We start from the raw sequence: 6,601 nt of genomic DNA, 5'->3' as shown, positions 1-6,601 counted from the left end.
ATAACACCAGGTATTTTTCAACGTCAAGTATAATGGTACCTTGTCTGAGTCTACTTGCAACATGTAGCTCCCTCCTCAGTGAGAACCTTATCAGCCAGAGAGTTCTCTTGGTTAGTTCCAGCTAAGTCCGTACCCCAAATGGCAGTCAACACTCGAAATGAAGTTGGTGCCACATAGGTTGGGTCTCTTTGAGACTGCCATTTGGCCAATCGCTCCTTTGAGACTGGCTCCTAGTCGGCCATTGCAATGTGGCTTTCAAATCAACTTTTTTCAAATTGACATCGACCCTCTGGTTGTCACTTTAGCTGCTCTATCTCTAAGAGATTTTTTTGGCAGAGCACATCATTGAATGTTATAGTTAAGTGTAGTTCGTTGGCTTCCTCGTCAGAGGTAAGTCACATGCATTCATGTAGGAGCCTGTCATAGTGCTCATTAAGATGTTCTTACTCTTCCTAGGATAGGGAAAATGGCAAGTATTCTCCAAGCTGTTCCTTAGGGAATGCATCCATTTCCGCAAGGACGTAGACACATGCGAACACCTTGAGCTTAACATCCAACTCAGTTAAGCATTCTGCGACACTTCTATGTTCAATGAGGGCTTGCTTGGTTGCTATCTCATGCAAGGTTCTAGGAGTTTGCCTAGGCTTTAGTACTACTAGGGGCTCACACCTAAATGAGCAAGATTGGTCAATGCTAGGATTTCTTATGCTCTCGAGGTTTCCATGTTTCTCCTGAGGCTTTGTTATTGCGTCATGGTTCTCCTTGGATGTGACTGGTATAAATTTGTCACCCTGTTGTGACAGTGTTGTATCCACTCTTGATTGGTCAATGTGAGTTCTATTGTCGGTGGATTGAGTGTTGCAAGCAATCGTTGATGGTAACGGCTGCTTCGATTTTTCAGAGCACACGGATGTGTCTGAGGTTTTACCACTATTAGGAGAGACATCAAAGGGTTCATTGGTGGATGGACTCGATGCTTTATTCCTCAGCTCTCCAACGCTCTTGGTCTCAATGTTCTTGGGTCCACAACCACTTGTAACTACTATTGTCACTATTTTCTTCTCTTTTTCTTGGTCAGTGAAGGTGCATCTCTCAATGACTCAGATTCCTGGACTAGGTCAACCGTTGATGTGCTTGGTTGGGTCTCAGCATTCTCTTTCTCTAGTATGTCCTCATGGGACATAGTCGTGGCCTGCTGAATAGCCTCGCTAGGTTGTGAGGGTACAACTGCCTCCCTTTTTGGAGAGTCTAGCTCTTTAGCCAATTCCCTTCTGTTTAAATCCTCCAACCTATGCTTTAAGCACTTTGGAAGTGTTGGAGTTGTCAAGGATGCTGGTTGCGGCACCTCCTCCCCAGGTGAACTGCTAAGGACACATTCCACAAGGGGCATTGTCACGGCCAAGGGCTGTGATTGCTGTGATCCCTGATTGGAAGTAGTAGCAGCTATTTCAATGGACTGGCTACTGCTAGTAGATTGCAATGTCAAGTCCCTAGGGCAATTGGAAGTGGTCGTGTCTTTTGTTGCCCTTTGAGCATTCACTTGTGTAGATCGAGCATGAGTTGATCTAGTCACATTAGGTTGCACATGCATATCCTTAGACTGAGTGCTAAGGGTGGTATCATGTCGTGCCTCTTGGACATTTGGAAGCTCAGATGTAGGTAGAGATTGGGATTGAGTAGCCACACTTGACAATTGTTGTGCTTCCCGTGTCCGTTTAGGGGAAGAGGGTGTAGGAGACTTGAGACTCCTAAGTGGCTTTGACACTGGCTGGGAGATTTGCTCGTGGCTGTTAGATGATTTTGCTATTTGCTTTGTTGAGCATTTAACCTTGCCATGAGCAATGTTGTGCCTATGATGCCTGTTATCCTCTTGGGAAATTAAAGGCTTTTTGGGCACTAATGGATTTTGCATATCCTCAAGGATTACATCTGATATTTGCTTGTCAAGCATGCTATGCTGAGGATCTACCCTTTGATGATCCCGTTTGGTTTCTTGATTTCGATTGTGAGGGCCTCGGTCACTCCATTGTTTTTGACTCGAGACTTGGGTTTTCGTTTATAAGGCTTCGTCGATGCCTTCGTCTATAAGGCTTGGGCTTCTTTTGGGGTCTTCTATGATATTTGTATGTCCAAAGCCCATCCTTGACATTCTCTCTTCACCTTCTTGTTTTAGGCATGGCCTCACTCACTAGTTCTCATTGCTTGACCTCTGCTCGTATCAACTCTTCCAAAAAGTCATTGCTCTCATTAGTAGGCTTGGCTGTTATGTCAACACCTTCCTTGCCTTTCCTGCAAGGTTCGATGAGGTCACCCTTGCTAAAGGTTGTGACTATCCTCACACCCAGTAGTGTCAAGTGTATCCTCTGTGCTACATAGTCAGCCTCACACTTGGTCGCCCTTTTGAAGGGTCTTCCTAGGAGGGTTTCCTTCCCGTAGTTAGCACTATTTGGAGGAACATGAAATAGGATAGGAAAGCTTTTTGTTTCAATTGTCGCAAGGATTTTGCACTTCCCTATGAGTGCTTGTGGGTGGCCCCCGTAAGGGCTAAGAGTTGCATTAGTCGATGTGAGCTCTAGTTGGCCTAGTAGAGTCCATGATTCATAGGTCAAGATATTAAAATCTGCTCCTTCATTAATCAGAGCATCGATAGTACACTCTCTTTTTGCAGTGATTTTGACCCTAAGATAAGCAGGTGGTACCATGTCTTCGTCTTACGGGTCTTGGCTTATAAATTTAAACCTTATAACAAATGCCCTTGAGTCCCCAACTGCACAACAAGATGTGGATTCTCCACTGATGTCTTGCATCACATGTGCAGTGCTATTCAAGATGCATCTATCGGTAGGATTGTCGTATCTAGTCATTCTCGCTATTGTAGCTTGATGTTGTTGCTTTTCACTTTGACTAGATGTAGTCTAAATGCAACACATATGTGTTTTTGCAGTGTGGCCTTTTTTCCCTTGTTGGCTAGATTAGCCCATTGAGGTTCTAGGGTCTCTGTTTGTCTCTGTTCGAGTACGAGCTTTTAGTTGCTCTTTTGCAAATGAGAATCCATGCTCGTGTAGAGCCATTACTACACTCGGGTCTGTTTTGGAGGACTTGTCATAGTGCGTGTTTTCTCTCCAATTTACTTGGGGGAGGTGCGGCGGTGGCAGAGCCCCCTCTGCAAGGGTCCCGGGGGGGGGGGGGGGGGCAATCCCCCCCGGCCCGCAGGACCATTATGGTAAATGCCATACGCGATTTAAAAGACCGTTTATAGCCAAATTTTGAACTACTTGCTCTAAGTTCAGCCCAATAATCGATCTATGATATGGTTTCGGCTCTATATGGTCTCTTGGTCTATTTCACTGTCTTCAAGTTAAAATTTGAAAAAATCTAGATTCGGCCAGTCCGAGGGCCTAGTAGAAGCGACGAATGTAACTGGTCCAATTGTCAAATTCGGCCAGTCCGAGTTTGGTTGTTCGAGGGTCGAGTGGGCTGAGGACCGAGTCAGGTGGGCCGAGTCAAGTGGACTGAGGCTGAATTTCAAAGTTGGTCTGAATGCTCAATTCGGACGGGCCAAGTGGTGGGTGTCCGAGTTGAGTGGGTCTACTGGGCAGGGCCGAGGGCCGAATTTTCAAGCGGTTTGAGGGCCGATTCTAGGACTCGGCCCAGAATCTCCATCACTTAGACACACCAAGCACGGCGCATTTTTTCGCCGGACTTCACGAAATTCACCACGCCGAGTGTTGGAGGCCTTCCCCCTAGTCGAACAGCTCCAGATCCAACCTACTCATGTAGGGAAAGGTGTAGAATTACTTGGTTGGGCAAATAACTCCCAGATGGCCTGATCGAAGTAGATATACGCGATGAAGCTTTCTCCCTCTCTCTTGCTTTCCTGAAACCCTGCAATGCATAATGTGGCCTTTCTTGCCACTCCTCGCCCCTTATCACCCTGCCCAAGCATGTACTCACCTTAGTCTTGCCTCCCTTACTAACATTTAATCCAAATTTTCATTTTTAGCCCTTCTTTTCCCTGTTTCAGCCTATTATACAGCAACAGAAAACCCTACTGTTTGCTCCAATGTTTTGCTCCTATCCTTTCTAAATGCAAGAAAAAATCATAAGAAAAATATCTACGCTACTCCATCATACTTTCCCAAGTCCAAAACAACAAAAATCTACTTGCTAAGGAGATCGAATACCTCTTCAAACTCCCTCTCTTCCTACCTATCTACCTCAAGCACTGGTTCGGGGAAAACCCTACTCCAATACTCGATTCGAAGCACACAAGCGCTCAAGGCTTGAATCCGTTTGTCCCGGCAACGGAACCAAAATGTGGGAGCTTTCACTCAACTGCCAAGACCCATGGACCGCTTATTGTTTCAAGCGTTCCAAGCCGAGCACTAATGGCTACCTCTCACATAGCCGACTCGCCATCCATATCCACGGGTGTAGTGAGCTTACCTCCATGCCGATCGAGTTACCTCCTCTCTCACGCACTCCGGTAGCTCTACAATCCAAGTGCAAGCTTCAAGCAAGCTCCACACTCAAAGCTCCATCGCCACGAGCAAGACAAGAGGAGAAGAGAAGAGAAGAAGAGAGGAGAAGATGGAGAGCTTCTCCTCCCTGGTCCCTCACCCTCACACACTCACTCCCTCACACTCTCACACTCCCTCTCTCAAGCACAAGCTCAAGCAAGCAAGAACAAGAAGAAGAAGAAGAAGAGAGCCACTTTTGGCCACACTCAAGAATGAACTTCTCATTCACTTTTCAACTTTATATAAAAAACCCTAAATCCCTTTTGGGTGGTCATCCCCTTATTCCTTTTTTTACATGGCTGACCGTGTTCTAGGCCCTTTTTCCCATTGTCCTCCTATCTTTCTAGCTTCCTTCCTACCGCCCATCTACCTTTACAAATTACACGGGTGAGAGCCCGGTGCTCCTTAAATTAAATCATGATGCGCTTGCTCTCTTTTACAAAAGTATTGAATTGTGCTTTTCCGTATGCGCCTTTTTCCCTTATTTAAGACTTTTTTGTGCTTCTTTTGTTTCTAGATTTTTCCTAGCGCACCTTTGTCTTCCGTTTCACTTTGCCTTGGCCTTTGTCTTCTACTTTAGCTTTTCCAAAATTTCCACCTTATTCGTCTAACGATTAACAATATCATTTATATTTAAATTATATTTTAAAAATTCATTCTCTTATATGTTATAAGGCTAAAAAAGCCCCTTATCCTCATGAAACTCTCAATTTTTCTTCCAACTATAATGAACAAACATTGATGTAAAACAATTCTATAAGCTTTACTAAATAACACTTTTTGAGGTGCATCCCCTTAGGGAATGCTCATTATAATATGTGAATAGAGCATATAAGTTGTCCTACAGGTTAGGGAAATATTAACCAAAACATCCTCATAGAGTAGATTACCTTAGCACATCAAATGACGAGCCCAGAGTACTGAAGTAATACTCATTGTCATCATGCTTGTGAAAGTTACTTTAGGGAAAGTAGCTAAAGCCATTAGGGTTTTTGTGAGCATCCCAATAATGAAAACCTCCCCAAAATAAAAATATATATCACCTACTAATCAATTTTGTTAACATTGAATGATAGAACACTTGGGATTCTCCATGTCCTAGGGTAAAAATTATTGTAGCACACTTGCAAATTGTAGTGGAAAAGATGGATTTAATTTCAACAATCCTTAATATTTACCTAGACATAAGTATTAAATTTGAAAATATTACCCAAAAGTATCATCCCTTGTAGGGAAAGTAATAATTTAGCAACATACACAAGGAGCTCAAACTCAGCTAATATAGTTATCCATCATAAGTAAGATTTTTCTTGTATAGCCACAAATTTAAATGAACATCCTATAAACCATTCTAGAAGTACTAGATGTTGTTTTACCACTAAACGTAGATTCATTTAACAAGGGTGCACTATTGCATGCAAGAGCATTACCCTTTTTTTTAGAGAGAGAGAGAGAGAGAGAGAGAGAGAGAGAGAGAGAGAGAGAGAGAGAGAGAGAGCTCTTCTTTCTTGAAAAGCAAGATATTCACACATTTCAAGGCTAACTCAATCACTTAACTGAAGTTAACAATGGGTACGTTTTTTGAGACACCATTGCATAAGCACATGCCACCCCAGAAGGCAATGCTAATAAACCTTCATATTATTCAAGGTTTAGGGAGGATTTTTTGATCGATATGCTTACAAAACAGTGAATTGTTGCAAAGGTTATGGGTCACAATGAGTTAATAACAATATGTTTGATAATAGTTAGAATTTCGAAATGTAATTTAACATAGTTGCAAAATTTTGGGTAATATTTCATCTTAGGAGAAACATTTGAAATGTTTACAAAGATTCCCTTAAAAAATTACCTAGTTTCATATGACATTTCAAAACTATATGTCTTTGGATCAACATTCTCAAAAAATGAAGTGTAAATCAAACTTTTTCATTTTATGGCAATTTTGATTGCCTAGAAATTAGACAAATCTATTGAGAAAAAGTTGAAAATAACTATAAGATACAAGTACACTTTTTGTTTTTCATATGAAACTTACTAATTACTATAAAATACTCCATATGCAAGGTAAAGATATGACA

Source organism: Lygodium microphyllum, chromosome 9 (assembly GCF_053477565.2).
Source record: "Lygodium microphyllum isolate KBCC chromosome 9, Lygodium_microphyllum_v1.1.10, whole genome shotgun sequence".
Taxonomy (NCBI): Eukaryota; Viridiplantae; Streptophyta; class Polypodiopsida; order Schizaeales; family Lygodiaceae; genus Lygodium; species Lygodium microphyllum.
The sequence above is the reverse complement of the archived record's forward strand: the minus strand, read 5'-3'. Positions refer to the sequence as shown.